The sequence below is a fragment of the Canis lupus genome, chromosome 17 (assembly GCF_011100685.1).
Source record: "Canis lupus familiaris isolate Mischka breed German Shepherd chromosome 17, alternate assembly UU_Cfam_GSD_1.0, whole genome shotgun sequence".
Lineage (NCBI taxonomy): Eukaryota > Metazoa > Chordata > Mammalia > Carnivora > Canidae > Canis > Canis lupus.
In genome coordinates this window covers 7,328,543-7,343,158 of record NC_049238.1, presented here as the reverse complement: position 1 = coordinate 7,343,158, position 14,616 = coordinate 7,328,543, and the positions used below count along the sequence as shown (strand labels likewise).

Below are 14,616 nucleotides of genomic sequence, written 5' to 3'. Positions count from 1 at the left end.
GAGATCTTGGGGTCTTCAATCATTCATTCATTTGTTCGATGTGTCCTGCTCTTTCGTTGCCGAGCAAGGGCGGACTTGGAAGCTAAGACACCCTTCTTTTTATTTCCACCTTTCATCTTCCCAACACAACACAGAAACCTCCGCCCCGGGGTGCTGAGGGGCAGTGATTCCCTTGCCCGGTGCTGGCAGTCCCTCCACCAATTCCCCAGTGGCTGAGAATGTCAAGCCAAGTCATGCATGCCCACAGTGTGTGTGTGTGTGTGTGTGTGTGCACGCGCGCACACAGGTGCACACTGTGCAGGCATCTGCCCACAAGGCCTGCCGTGCAGGATCCGCCCCTGTGGCTGAGGCCCAAAGGGGACGCCCACAGGAAGCTATATTGCAAAGTCATCGCAAGTCACTATAAAAATAACCCTCCCCTTACAACACAGGAAGGATTTCCCCCTTCCAATGTCCTGCCTCAGAACCGTAGCCCTTTCTGCTTTGCGGCCGCCTCACAAGGGCCTGAGGACGGCTCTCTGAGACCCACCCGGGACCTGCACGCCAGCGACACTTCAATGGGCTGCAAGCCCAGCGCCCAGAGGAGAGGCTAACCCGGCATCATGCTTTCCTGTCCAGCTCTGCAGGACCCCAAAGCTCCGTGCCCCTGGTCCCAGAACATCTTCCAGCAGAATTGTGGCTACATAGATCTCTGCGGGCAACAATTATGAAATTTTTGAGGAGGGGGTCACTATGTAAAGGACGAGGAGGTCCATTCTCTGGCCCCATGTTGGAAGCACTGAGATGCTGCTTATCACCCCGATTCCTCATTGGGTCAGTGCTGCAAGTGTCCGGCCCCTCGTGTCTGACCTACACCTGCTCCCACCTGCCTGGCCCGACTCCTATCCTGCACTTGCCCATCCCCACAATGCGACGCTAATCTCGCTGCTCCTTAATGACTTGGGTGCATTTCTGCCACAGGCCCTTTGCACCGGCTGTTCCCCAGATATCAAACTGCTCCCTTACAATCCTCAGGTCTTTTCCAACACGCTTCCCGCCAAGGACTTCCCTCGGACCATGTCCAAGCCCAAACCCCAACACGTATTCTTTATCCTCCTGTCCTACTTGATTTTTTTTCTCTATGTTTTGTTGAGTTCAGTGTCTCTCTCCCCCCAGCACTCCTCTACCCCATCTGGGCCCCTGTGTCTGCTCCAGCATCCTGACATCTGGCTCCTAGCCTCCGCAAGACCTGACCTGGCCAGGAGCATCCCTGCCAACCCCAACCCAGTGTACCTGTGCCAACCCCCGAGCCTCAGCTGGGATACCTGTACAGGTATACCTCGGTTGTGCTTTGCTTTCTTGCACCTCCTGGATAACCCATTTTTCACACGCTGAAGGTTTGTGGCAACCCGGCATCAATTAAGTCTATCGGTGGCATTTCCCAAGAGCATTTGTTCACCTCGTGTCTCTGTGTCACATTTTGGTAATTCTTGCAAGATTTCAAACTGCTTCATTACGATCATATTTGTGGCAGTGATCTCTGATCAGCGATTACGACTCGCTGGAAGCTCGGATGGTGATCAGCCTCTTTTAGCCACGGAGTTTTGTTTTGTTTTTTTTTAAAGATTTTATTTATTTATTCATGAGACACACACACACACACAGAACCAGAGACACAGGCAGAGGGAGAAGCAGGCTCCGTGCAGGGAGCCCGAGTGGGACTCGATCCCGGGTCTCCAGGGTCACGCCCTGGGCTGAAGGCGGCGCTCAACCACTGAGCCACCCAGGCTGCCCACAACAGAATATTTTTAAAATAAGGCACCTACGTTGTTTTTTTAGACGTGATGCTATTTCACACTTAACAGTATAGCACTGGTGGATTCGCGCTCCCGGGCCGCGCAGCCCCCTCCGCGGAGCTGCCGCCCGAGCCCCTCCGAGCTGCTCCTGGAACCGCGCAGCCCCCTCCGCACGGAGCCTCTTCCTCTGCCCGAGCCCCTCCGAGCTGCTCCCGGGGCCGTGCAGCCCCCTCCGCGGAGCCGCCGCCCGAACCCCTCCGAGCTGCTCCGGGTCCCGCTGGGTCCCGCGGTGCGCGCTGCAGCCCTTAGGGAGCTCGGCGCACTCTCCTGGGCGAGCAGGTGTCTGTTAGTGTCCCCGGGAGCCCGAGGGCATCCTCGCCCTTCTGGGTCCTGCTCCAACTCCCCACGAGCCCCTTTCCGCCCGGGGAAGGTCGGTGCAGCTCCTGCGTCTCCGGGACGGGGCTCTCCTGTCCTGGGGACACTCGCCCCGACGGGCACTGGGGGTTATTCTGTATGTTAGTAAATTGAACACCAATAAAAAAAAAAAAAAACAGTATAGCACACACGTGCTGGGAAACCGGGCATACATCGACTCGCTTTATTGCTGCGGTCTGGAACCGAAACTATGGTGTGGGCCGAGGTGTGCCTGCCCGCGATGTCCACGCGACACAGCCGATTCTCTGCCATTCCCAGCCCCCACGGGGCGGGTGGAAGCAGATGGACCTGGTGAAAGCAGCGGCCTCCCCGCTCCACTATCCCGAGGCAGAGGCCCTGCCTGAGGCTCGTGTCCCAACCCGAGGGGGGGGACTTTCACAAAGGTGAACAGGTCACACGAGAGATGGCAGGGCGAGGCAGAGGGCACACCCCCAACAACCACATGAAGGGGGGGTGGGTCCTACATGTGAGGGAGACTTCCTGGGGGGACGGGCAGCAGGGAGGAGTGCCACAGTGCCCGGGCCTGGCCTGAAAGCAATTCTCTTTGGGGGCTGCCGCTGGGGGTCTGATGGTCTGACCCACCTGCCGACTCCTGCATCTGCTGGCGGGATCGTGGAATCAGCAGCTCGGCACCTGCCCTCCTCGCCTGCTGCCCCCTCAGACCCCTCAGAACCTCCAGACTCCTGAGACTCCCTCAGACCCCACAGGCCCCTCAAACCCCCTCAGACCCCCCCAAGACCCGAGAGACCCCCTCAGGTTCTTCAGAACCTGTCAGAACCAAGACCCCCTCTAAACCCCTGAGACCCCTCAGGTCCCTGAGACTCCCTGAGACCCCTCAGGCCTCTAAGACCCCCTCAGACCCCTCCCCAAACCCCTCAGACCCCCCAAACCACTCTGACCCCCTCAGACCCTTCAAGCCCCTTCAGACTCCCTGAGGGCTATTATGCTGGGCACCCAGGAACCTTAAGATCATTTATTAAGGTGGTAATTAAGGTGGTGACACTTCAGTAGGTTTTGGGTCCAAATCTTAGCCCCACAGCTGAGCCCTAAAGGTGATTCCTGGGTGGGAAGGTGAGAATTATGTGCCTCGAAGGCCTAGAAACGCCCAGACTTCCTGTGAGGGCTCGGAGGTGGGCTCTCCAGGGCTGGGCCTGGCCCCACAGGGCTGAGCCCCAAGCGCCCCCACCCCACACTGCTCCCTCCTGTCGTGGGCAACAGGACCCACACTCCCGGCCTCAAACAGGGCTCGCAGTTCTGGGGTGGGCCGGCCAAGCAGGGCAGAGCCAATGACTAATGACAGCCACTGTGATGATTACCAGAAATTGGGCAGGAGGAGGAAGAGGAAGGGCCATCGGGCAGCTGAGGCCTCCCCACACCTCAGCTCTTGCAACCACCCCAAGATGGAGGTGTGACTGACCCTCTTACAGGCGAGACGGGGAGGCTGTGAAGTGGGCCCAGCGGGATCCTGTGTGCACAAACCCGAGGTCAGAGGTTTTCTCCCACCACCACCTACTTCCTCACTTGGGAACAGAACCCAGCACTGAACTCAGCAAGAGGAACAGCCGCACAGCAGAGGCAGCCAGGTCCTGGGCCCCCAGGAGCGCTTGTTCAGTGCGCAGCCAGCACTTCCTGGTGGGAGAGCCATCTGCTGGCAAGGGAGCCCTACGGAGTGCCTCTCGGGGACAGAGGACAGGCACTGGGCTCAGCCCCAGGGTCAGGAAGGCTTTGAGAAAGGATGAAACCCCCTGAGCTTGGCTGGATGGGATGGCCAGGAATGGGCCAGGCTAAGAAAGAGGAAAGTGTTCTGAGCAGAGGCCACTGGGGAGCAAAGGCCTGGGGGATGGACGGCGCATTCGAACATCATAGGCACATTGCTGTCACTACAGCCTCCCTGGAACCCAAAGCCGGCAGTGGGGCTTGAGACGGGGTCAGGAGGGTGGTGGGTCCAGACCAAGGGCTTGTGGATCATGCTAATTACTGTGGACTTGAACCCTTGTCTGAGACGACAGCAGCTGGTTCCAGGTTTGGGGGCCAGGCCTTGTCAGGGAAGGCAGGAGGGGCCTGAGGTTGTGAGCGAGGAAGCGGGTCCCATGGCCAGTCTGCTTGGGAGGCAGGAAGGGAAGCAAAGTAGACAGGCTGGACAAGTGGAGAGGCCAGAGAAAAGTCTGGGAGGACAGGGGTGCGGCCAGAGAGGTGTGTGGGGGGGTGTTTGAACCCAAGCTTAGTGAGGCCATGGGGGATGGTTGGGGGAAGAGGGAGGAAAGGAGAGGGGAGCAAGAGGTGTGGGGGGAGGTTCAGCCCCGGGGCCCTGGGAAGACAGCTCTTTTGCCTCTACGGGGGTGGGAGATAGGAGCTTTCAGGAAAGTTCTAATTCCCAAATCAAAGCACCCAAGGACAAATGACCTACAGGAAGGCCTGGCCAGCTTCAGGCCAGAACAGGGAACAGAGAACCGAGAACCGAGAGGATCACAGGACGTTGGTGGGTGCTTTACATCCCAGAGTCTCAGTTTCCTGATACCTCTTGGGTGTGCTGGGTAGGCTGGCCCTCGACTCCCGGATTTCCCTGCTTTTCCCACTGAGCTGCGTGAAATCCTCACCAGCCACAGCCAGGTCCCCTACCCCACCCCCACCCTCTGGCCCTCACCTGCTTCCAGGCCCAGGTGGCCTCCCACAGCGACTTACCCAAGGCCGAGTGGAGGTGGAGACAGTTGGGACCAGAAGCTCTGGGGGCTGGTTCCACGTCCCTGTCTGGGCTGCTAGACCATGCTCTGGAAGAGAGAAACAACAGGTCACCTAGGATGTGGACTCTCTGGGACCAGAGCTCACTGCCTTTCTGGTGTCTTCTGTGTGCCTATCGGTGGGGACTACGGCTTTTGCAAGCCCCACAATAAGTACAGGAGAGCCCTGGCTCCTGGGCCCCCGGCCAGCCATCGAGGGCAGGGGCCATGAGCACATGTACCCCCTGCAGTGGGAGGAAGGAAAGCTTACCACAGTACCAATAGGGGACATCTCCCAGGGAGACCCTGGCCACCCCGTGTGAGGTCACCAGCCATCACGAGCCGGAGCAAAAGCCAGGCCTGGCCGGGAGCCCATGGCCTCTGTGGTCTTCACACCCAGAGCCTGAGCACTGGCAGCATCACTGAGTCACTGTGGCCTGTCACCAGGCTGCTGGTGACAGTGACCCCACAGGGTCACTGTAAGGGCCCAGGGGATTGTGCACACCACAACCCAGCCCAGGGCGGGCTCATGGGAGCTCCCCCAGCCAAGTTCCCAGCCCTGCATGCAAAAACGGTCAGAAGGCATCACCGACCTCTAGGCAGCGGCTCACAGAGTCACATGGTCACTATGAGAAGAGAAACCCACACACAGTGGGCATCCCGGGTGCCCCGACCACTCCCCTTCCCCATCTTCAACCATCACCGCCAGCTCCGCACATTCCACACACCCTGCCTGCATGCTTGATGGATGGCTGACCGCCTCTTTCACTCCCTTCTGTGAACGAGCTGTACCGTGTATGTGGTGTGTAATTATAATAGTCTCATGGTCACCGTCCCTACACCGCCGGGTGCCCCCCAAAAGCTTCCTATACATTTACGTCACTATCCAATTCAATCCTCCCAACAGCCCTATGAGGCAGGCATAATGATGAACCCCATTTGCCACATGTGGAGACTGAGGCTTAGAGAAGCTAACTACTTGCTCAAGGGCATGCATCTTCCAAGTGACAGAGCCAGAATGGAGCCTGGACAGTGCCGGTGTGGGCTCTCACACCTCGGAAGGGTTACCCACCTTCCCCTCTGGCTGGGTCCTTCTCAACCCCCCAGGCCCCTGTCAGGTCTCTTCACCTGAGAGCCCACTCTTCCTCCTAAACGTATGTCCCAGCTCTTTTATTATAACACATGGTGATCTCCTGCAATGATCATGATTTATACCCACTCGCTGGAGTGGCTCATTTGACCCAGAAAAATCTGACAGGGTGATTTTCTGTAGGGTAGGGTGCAAATGCCAGCAGGGCTCCCCTCGCTCCTTTGTTCCTGCAAAACGAGGTGCTGCATCTCCTCCAGTGGCCTCTGAGCTCCAGGACGGCGGGGCAGCACCGTCTCTGCCTCTGTGCCGCAGGTACGCAAGTGGCACTCGATAAGTAATCGATGTTTGACCAATGAAGGCCCCCAGATGCATCACATGGACATTACTAGAAAATTCTGTCCTTTTCCACCAATATAGAACTTATAAGCCAACTACATTATTTAGACTCACTGCTGGGATCTAAGACCTCGAGTAGAAAAGCCATACATCTTCCCACCAGAAATTCTCACTGGAAGGTCACTGCACTTTTAGACAGCACCACACACACACACAAACACACACACGTACATATACACACACACATATATATATGTGTATATATAAAATATTTTATGTATACATTTTATTTCATCATATAATGTATATGTTAAAAAATAGACTTTCTTTTTAGAGCAGTTTAATGTTCACAGCAAACTTGGGCAGAAAGCACAGAGCTCCTGCCCCCCTGCCCCCTCATGCCCAGCCTTCCCCATTATCAACTCACCCCACTAGAGACCAGGGCACATTTACCACAGTTGATGAACCTATGCTCACACACATTATCACCCCAAATCCATAGTTCACATGGTTCACTCTTGGCGGCGTACCTTCTGTGGGTCTGGACAAGGGTATGATGATGTGTATCCACCATTACAGTATCACAGAAAGACATTTTACTGCCCTAAAAGTGCTCCGTGCTCCCCTCATCCTGTATTTTTTTTAGGCACTTTCAAGTCAATGATCTTGGCTAAGCCATCCCGCAGCTCTGTAAGCCCTGCTTTTTCGGGGAAATCAGGCCCAGATAGGGTCAAGGGTCGTCCCCGGGGTTGCCTTTGCCAAACCCAGTAGCAGCCAGCAGCAGAATGTACAGGAAGTTTTGTGTCAGGGCACAATGTTATCATCCTACCTTTTTCATGGTCCTGGCACAGAGGGCCTATTCTGACGCCCAGTTCCCAGAGGAGCAAACATACTTGGGGACACCTGCCATGGTCACACGTGGCTAAGAGGGATGCCAAAAATGCCAACTCCTAAACCTATTCTTGTTCTTTCCATTAGTTACAGGAGCTTATAGGAGACGGTGGGAACGCAGTGAGCAAGCACCCCCTCGGGCCAGGGGGGCTCTGGAGCCAGAGCAGGTGCTCCCCCAGCCCTCAGCCCTATCAGCAGGACCCTGCCCTCCCAGACACGCCACACTGCGTGACTAGTGCCACCGGACCTCGCTCGGGTGCAGGTGAGCCGGCTATCTGCTCTAAGGCCCTACCATTTCCAGCCTCCTGGGGGCAGTCCTCAACAATCAACATGCTCAGTGACCAGCTCAGTGTCAGGAGTGCCAGGTGAGAATACTGCTAGTCCACACAGACACCTTCTGGGGAGGCCACAGCCCTTCCTGTCTCACTGAGACACACATCAGCTCTTCCGGGGAAAGTACTGGGTGGCAGTAGAGCAGAGGAGGAGAAGCTCTGGTTCTGGGTGTGTGTCTGCTGCTGAGTGGCCCTGTGACTTGGGCATGCCCTGTCATCTCTGCCATTCTGTTTCCCCCTCTTGGACAAAGCCCGTGGGCTGCATCCCCCCTCGGGGATGAGCTCCGACATCAGGCTTCCTAGCAGAAGGAGGTCCATCATTGCAGAGGCCTTGAAGGCTCTGGCTCCCTGGCTGCTCGGGAACACTCCATTAACTCAAATTGCAAATTTCCTTCTGGTTCTATCGCTAAGCCACAGGGGCTTCCCGGCCACCAGCTTTCCTGTGACAGATAAAGATTACAGTCATTGCTCAAGACTGAATCAAGTAGCAGAAGTCATTATGCAGAAATAATTATGTTGAGTTATGTCTGGTTGCTCCTGATTTCTGTCTAGCAATTGTCTTGCAAATGGTCTGCTTCTTCCTCTCCAGAAGAGCTGACTGCCGAGGCCTGGGTGATTCCAATAGACATAGTGGACACAATCCCACTGCTCCGAACTCCTGAGGGCGGGGAGAGCGCATAAGCATCCAGGGTAATGTTGTCTGTGAGGCCCTTTGGCCGAGCCCTTGGGAGAGAGATGTGAGAGACAGAAGCCCGGGAGGGGGCACACTCACACCTCAGCCTCATGCACCCCTGCACAGGACCCTCCTTCAAAGCCTGCTTCACACATCGCTTGCTCCATGGGGCCCTTTCTGACACCCCAACTTCCCCAGCCCCTTGCTCATGTTAGACATAAGACAGCTCCTTCTCTTAGGTTTGGGGGCCTCCAGAGAGTGACCTGCACAGGTCAGAGTAGGTCTGACCCGTTCTTGTACTCTCCCAGCTCCGAGCACAAAGCAAGGCCTCAGGAGAGCAGAGAGAAGGACAGCACAGAGGGCTGTGTGGCCAGACTGCCGGGGCTCCAACCCTAGCTCTACAATAGTAGATTAGGCAACAGTATTGGCAGTAGTAGTAGTATTGGCAATAGTAGAAGGCAATAGTACTGCCTGGCTGTGGGCCCCTGACCCATGGTTTAACTTCTCTCTGTCTCAGTTCCTAGGTATGTAAAATGGAGATGATAATCGCCCTACCTAGTTCATCAAGTTCTTGTAACATCTAAATGGGCTAATGCACAAAATGCTTGGCACATAGGAAGAACTCACATGTCAACAATGACTGAAAGAGCAGAAGGAACAGACTTATAAGAATCTAAGCCACTATGGGATTCCTGGGTGGCTCAGTGGTTGAGCGTCTGCCTTCGGCTCAGGTCATGATCCCGGAGTCCTGGGATCAAATCCCACATTGGGCTTCCCACAGGGAACCTGTTCCTCCCTCTACCTATGTCTCTGCCTCTCTCTGTATGTCTCTCATGAATAAATTTTTTAAAATCTCAAAAATAAATAAATAAATAAATAAATAAATAAATAAATAAATAAATAACAAATAAATCTAAGCCAGTAGAAAGACACAAACTACCAGTCCTTACTCAAGAAAAATAGACAATCTGAAATAAAGAGACAATCTGAAATGCCTATAACAAGGCAACAGATTGAATTAGTAATCAATATATTACATACAAAAAAGCCCAGAACCAGACGGCTTCACTGCTGAATCCTACAAACATTTAAAGAATCAATACCAATTTTCATAAATTCTTCCAAAAAAAAAAAAAAAGAAAATAGAGGAGGGAACACTTCCCAACTTGTCAGTACTACCCTGATATCAAAATCAGAAGGACTTCACAAGAGAAGAAAGGCATAGACCAGTGTCCCTAATGGACATGGATGCAAAAGCAAACAAATTAATCAACAAAATACTAGCATACCAAATCCAGCAACATAAAGAATAGAAAGAATTATACACCCTGACCCGGTGAAATTTATCTCAGGAATGCAAGATTGGTTTACCATCTGAAAATCAATGCACGTAGTACATCATAACAACAAAAATAAAAAGCAAAAGTCACATGCTTATCTCAACTGATGCAGAAACAGTACTTGACAAAATCCAACAGTTTCATAACAAAAACACTACATAATCTCGGAGTAGAAGGGAACTTCTTCAACCTGACAGAGAGTATCTGTGAAAAACTCAGAGCTAACATCACACTTAATAGTGAAAGCCGAGATAGATGCTTTCTACCTCAGATCAGGAATGAGACAAGGACGCCTGCTCTCACCACTTCTATTCAACAATCTACTAGAAGTTCTAACCAGGCCAAAAAGGCAAGAAAAAAAGTACAAGATGAGAAAAGAAGAAAAAAACATAGGCTAAATCTTCATAATTTTGGATTTGGCAAAGAATTCTTAGATATGACACCAAAAGCCCAAATAACTAGATAAGATAAATAAATTGGGATTCATCAAAATTTAAGACTTGTGCTTCAGAGGATGCAGACAAGACAATGAGAAGACCACCCACAAAATGGGTGAAAATATTTGCATATCTTATAACTGATAAAGGACTTGTATCTAGAATACATAAGGAACCCTTACAATTCAATAGAAAGACTTATAATCCAATTAAGTATGGGCAAAGGATGTGAAGAGACATTCCTCTCAAGAAGATATGCAAAGACCAATAAAACCCATGAAAATATGCTCCACATCATTAGTTATTAGAGAGACACAAATCAAAAGCACAATGAGATACCACTTTACACCCACGAAGATTTCTAGAATCAAAAAGAGCGATACAAGCGTTGACAATGATTTGGAAAAATCACAACCCTCCTACACTGCTGTTGGGAATTTAATGGTGGAGCTGCTGTGGAAAACAGTCTGGGAGTTCCTCAAGTGATTAAACATATAGTTGTCATGTAACCCAGAAACTCATGTCTTGGTATATTCCCAAGATATGAAAACATATGGCCACACAAAGACTCATACACAATGTTCACAGCAGCATTGTTCATAACAATGAAAAGGTGGAAACAACCGAAATGTCCATCGACAGATGAATGAGAACAAAATGTGGTATATTTGTATGGTGGAGTATTATTCAGCCATAAAAAAGAAATGAAGTATTGACACCTGTTCCAACATAGATGAACCTTGAAAAGACTACACTAAGTGAAGAAACCAGATACACAGGGGCGCCTGGGTGGCTCAGTCGTTTAAGCATCTGCCTTTGGCTCAGATCATGATCTTCGGGTCCTGGGATCGAGCCCCACGTCAGGTTCTCTGCTCAGCAGGGGAGTCTGCTTCTTCTTCTTCTGCCTCTGCTCGTGCTCTCTCTCTCACTCACTCTCTCTCTCAAAATAAATAAATAAAATCTTTAAAAAGAAAAAGAAACCAGACACCAAAGGATAAATACGACATGATCTCATTAAATATAAAATATCCAGAATAAGCAATCTATAGAGACAGTAGGTAGATTCATGGTTGTTTAGGCTGGGGGGTGGGGAGATAGAAGATGAGAGCTAAAAGGTATGGGGTTTCCTTTCAGGGTGATAGAAAAATTTTAAAATTGTAGTGATGGTGGCACATATGTGTAAATGTACTAAAACCCACTGCCTTGTGTACTTTAAATGGATGAATTACACGGCGTGTGAGTTACATCTCAAAAAAGCTGTTGGGGGGACAAAAAAGGAATCTAAGTCAGGGTCTTTGGACAGAAGGGTAAAGAGCAGGCTGGCAAACTGTAGGGCTTCCCAGGGCTGGTGCTTCAGTTCTCGTCACCCCAGCTTGCCACCAGAACCCAGTGGCCTCTGATCTGGGGATGTGGCCCCTAGGAACGCGCTGCAGGCGGAGGTGCAAAACCACCATGGAGACACCCCCCCCCCCACCCACTGACACAGTATGTGCTCCAGATGCTTGCTGTGAACCCAACACGTGTGTCAGGTGTGGGGACCACAGCCCCTCTCTTGAGGAGCCCACGGCCAGTGGGGTACACCCAGGTATGCGCCAGATGTCAGGGCTGGGCACACAGACACAAGTGCTATCTCTGCAGCCAAGGGGGTGATCCAGCCCAGCACAGGGAGGGGCGGGGTGGGGGGAGTCCCTAGGACACACACTCAGGGATGGAGGTTCCATTGGCTGCTCAACTCAGCTCCTGAAATGGCCCAGGCGGCCACCCCAGAGCACTGTGGGCACCACCGAAGGGATTACAGTTCTGGGGCCTCTCGGGGGCCAGTTCCTGGACCCAGGCACTGAGGGACTCAGCACCCACTGTCCTCACTGGCCAGTCCTGGGGAAAACAGCTAGAAAAGCATCTTCCTTCCATGCCCGATGCCTCCTCACACCCAGGCGCAGGCTTCCCCCGCCCTGACTGTGCTCTGCGCCTCTCCTGCCGGCTCCCACCAGGGGCGGATGTGTGCTCCAGAGCTGACAAATTATTTTAATATATCCTGAAATCTAACTTAATTAGAGAGCAAAGTCCTCGAGGGAGAAAAATAGAGTGGGGTCTGAAGTCAAGACGGATGGGTTTTGGATTATGACTATTTCGGAGATGACTGCAGATTATGACTATTTCGGAGGTGACTAATCCCACCACGGTCCCCAGGTCTCAGGGCAGATGCTCACAGAATACTTTCATGAGATATTTCGCACAACCACCACTTCGTAGAGGCACGTTCCTCCACGGCTCAGTTCAAGTACTAAGGGGCTGCATGTCCTACAGATGTGAGGTCGCCCAGGCTGCAAATTTCGCAACAGGGAACAGGGCTGGAGGAGATACCAGTGGAACATCTAAGTGAACCCTGAGCCCCTCACAACCATGACCGCTGCCCAGCACCCTCCCTGGCTACCTGGGCCACCCGGTGGTGGCCCACCCCATCCCTGACTTCCGGTGAGTGTGTGCCATGTTTGATTGTAGCTCCCGTGGCCGTCCCCATGACCAGGTGTTTGTGATTGTGCCACAAAACCAAAGGGGCCTATCTCTGACCCCTCTAAAAAACTGTTCATCCTACATGCTAAAGATGACCACACACATCCCATTAAACTAAGATTTCAACTTCTTGCTATACCCCCGACGGAAAGATTGGAACATGTCCACCAAAAAAACATGCAGGGGTGCTCGTAACTGCAGGATTGGTAACAGCCTCCACTGGAAACTCCCCACGTCCATCTGCAGCAGATCGATTAATGAACTACAGTGTGTCCATTCAACGGAAGGCCACAGAGGGAACAGAAGGAACCTCAGTGACACAACACAGATGAATCTCCAAACATAACATTGCGTGAAGCGGCCAAGCACAAAACACTTCACGCTGTATGATTCCATTTACAAAAAAGAATAAATACAGACAAAATGAATGCACGGTGGTGGAAATCAAGACCAGCTAGTCTTGGTGGGGGTGTTGATTAGAAATAAGTCAACTGGAGAAAGACAATTATCCTATGGTCTCACTCATATGTGGGATGTAAGAAACCATAAGGGAAGGAGGGGAAACTGAGTGGGGAAAAATTAGAGAGGGAAACAAACCATGAGAGACTCCTAACTCTGGGGAACAAACAAAGGGTTGTGAAAGGGGAGATGGGGTGGGGGTGGGGTAACGGTGACAGGCTCTGAGGAGGGCACGTGATGGGATGAGCACTGGGTGTTATACTATATGTTGGCAAATTGAATTTAGGGATCCCTGGGTGGCGCAGTGGTTTGGCGCCTGCCTTTGGCCCAGGGCGCGATCCTGGAGACCCGGGATCGAATCCCACGTCGGGCTCCCGGTGCATGGAGCCTGCTTCTCCCTCTGCCTGTGTCTCTGCCTCTCTCTCTCTCTCTCTGTGAGACTATCATTAATAAATTAAAAAAAAATAAAAAAAAATGAATTTAAATTAAAAAGAAAAAAAGGAAGAAAGAGTCGTGAGGGGACTCAGGTCTGCTCCTCTTGTGAAAATGCACACTTTAATGCAGACAGGTGAAACTTCAGTGAAAAGCTAAGCAAAGATAGCGAAGCAGCCACTGTCACTCCTGCATCCATCCCCTGCCCACCTGGGGCAGGTCCCAGCACTCCCCAGCCTGGCTGATGCCCAGTGGTAACTTCTGGAAGCCCGAGGGTGTCTTTGGGTCACTTGTAAAACCCCATCTTCCTCACCACATCTGTCCGGGGAGGCTCTAGGGGATGTGAATTTTCACAAAGTAAGGACCCTGTGGGACCAGCACCCAGCCTGCCCTCCCCGCACTGTCAGCCCATGCATGAACAGCAACTCTGTGCCACCGGGGATCCCTGAGTATTGGCAAGCACCCTGCCTTCAAAGGGCTTGCCTTCCAGTAACAAGACGCAAATGGAGAGGGGGCAGGAAAAATGTGTAAAGGGGGTCAAAAGGTAAAAAAAAAAAAAAAAGTTACACACATAGACTGCACCTGCGCACACACATACGTACTGCCATGACTGTCACGGCGGAGAGGAGGGAAATTACACTGACTACCACCTCGGATTGCAAGGCAAGTATCTCCCCCCTTTATAATAAATCATAATTCGTGTGCCACCTCTCAGCAGGCACCAGAAATAAGGGGCGTCTTAGAACCAAGGCACGGAGGCCAGGGGTCCTGTGCGATCATTCGTAAAGACTGGGATTCTCGGAGATCTGGAAGGAAAAGGAGGACCAGCAAAGACCAGGAGGGCTGGGGTAACCCTCGGGGCGCTCCTGCGAGTGCAAACTACTCGCTCTTTCTTCCAAGAGCGTCTGCCTTCTGGTCCCCCCAGCGACGACGGGCCTCTCTCCAGTTCGCCCAGTGCAACAGGGGAACTGGGCCAGTGCACAGCCCACTCCTCCTGCCTCCCGCTCAGGCCGGCGTCCTGAGCGTTGGTTGGCGCAGTTCTGAGAGCTGCTCCTCCAGCTGCCCCCCTCCAGCCCTGCCAGCACGGCACCAAAAGGAACCAGGGAAATGCCCTAGATGATGGTTCTGGCATTGTGACAGTGCTCCCCGCCACCCGCCACCCTTCCGCCCCGTTCCCTCCTAAAG

The 14,616-nt window shown here is 52.6% G+C and overlaps 1 protein-coding gene across 1 annotated transcript in view; it reads right to left on the bottom strand.

Moving 5' to 3' along the window:
• HPCAL1 (hippocalcin like 1) overlaps window positions 1–14,616 on the bottom strand; it is a 112,162-nt gene that overhangs the window by 21,798 nt on the left and 75,748 nt on the right. Inside the window, exon 2 of the mRNA XM_038560767.1 lies at window positions 4,893–4,978. The gene's annotated coding sequence lies outside the window, so the exon portion shown is untranslated. The remainder of the gene's footprint in view (window positions 1–4,892; window positions 4,979–14,616) is intronic.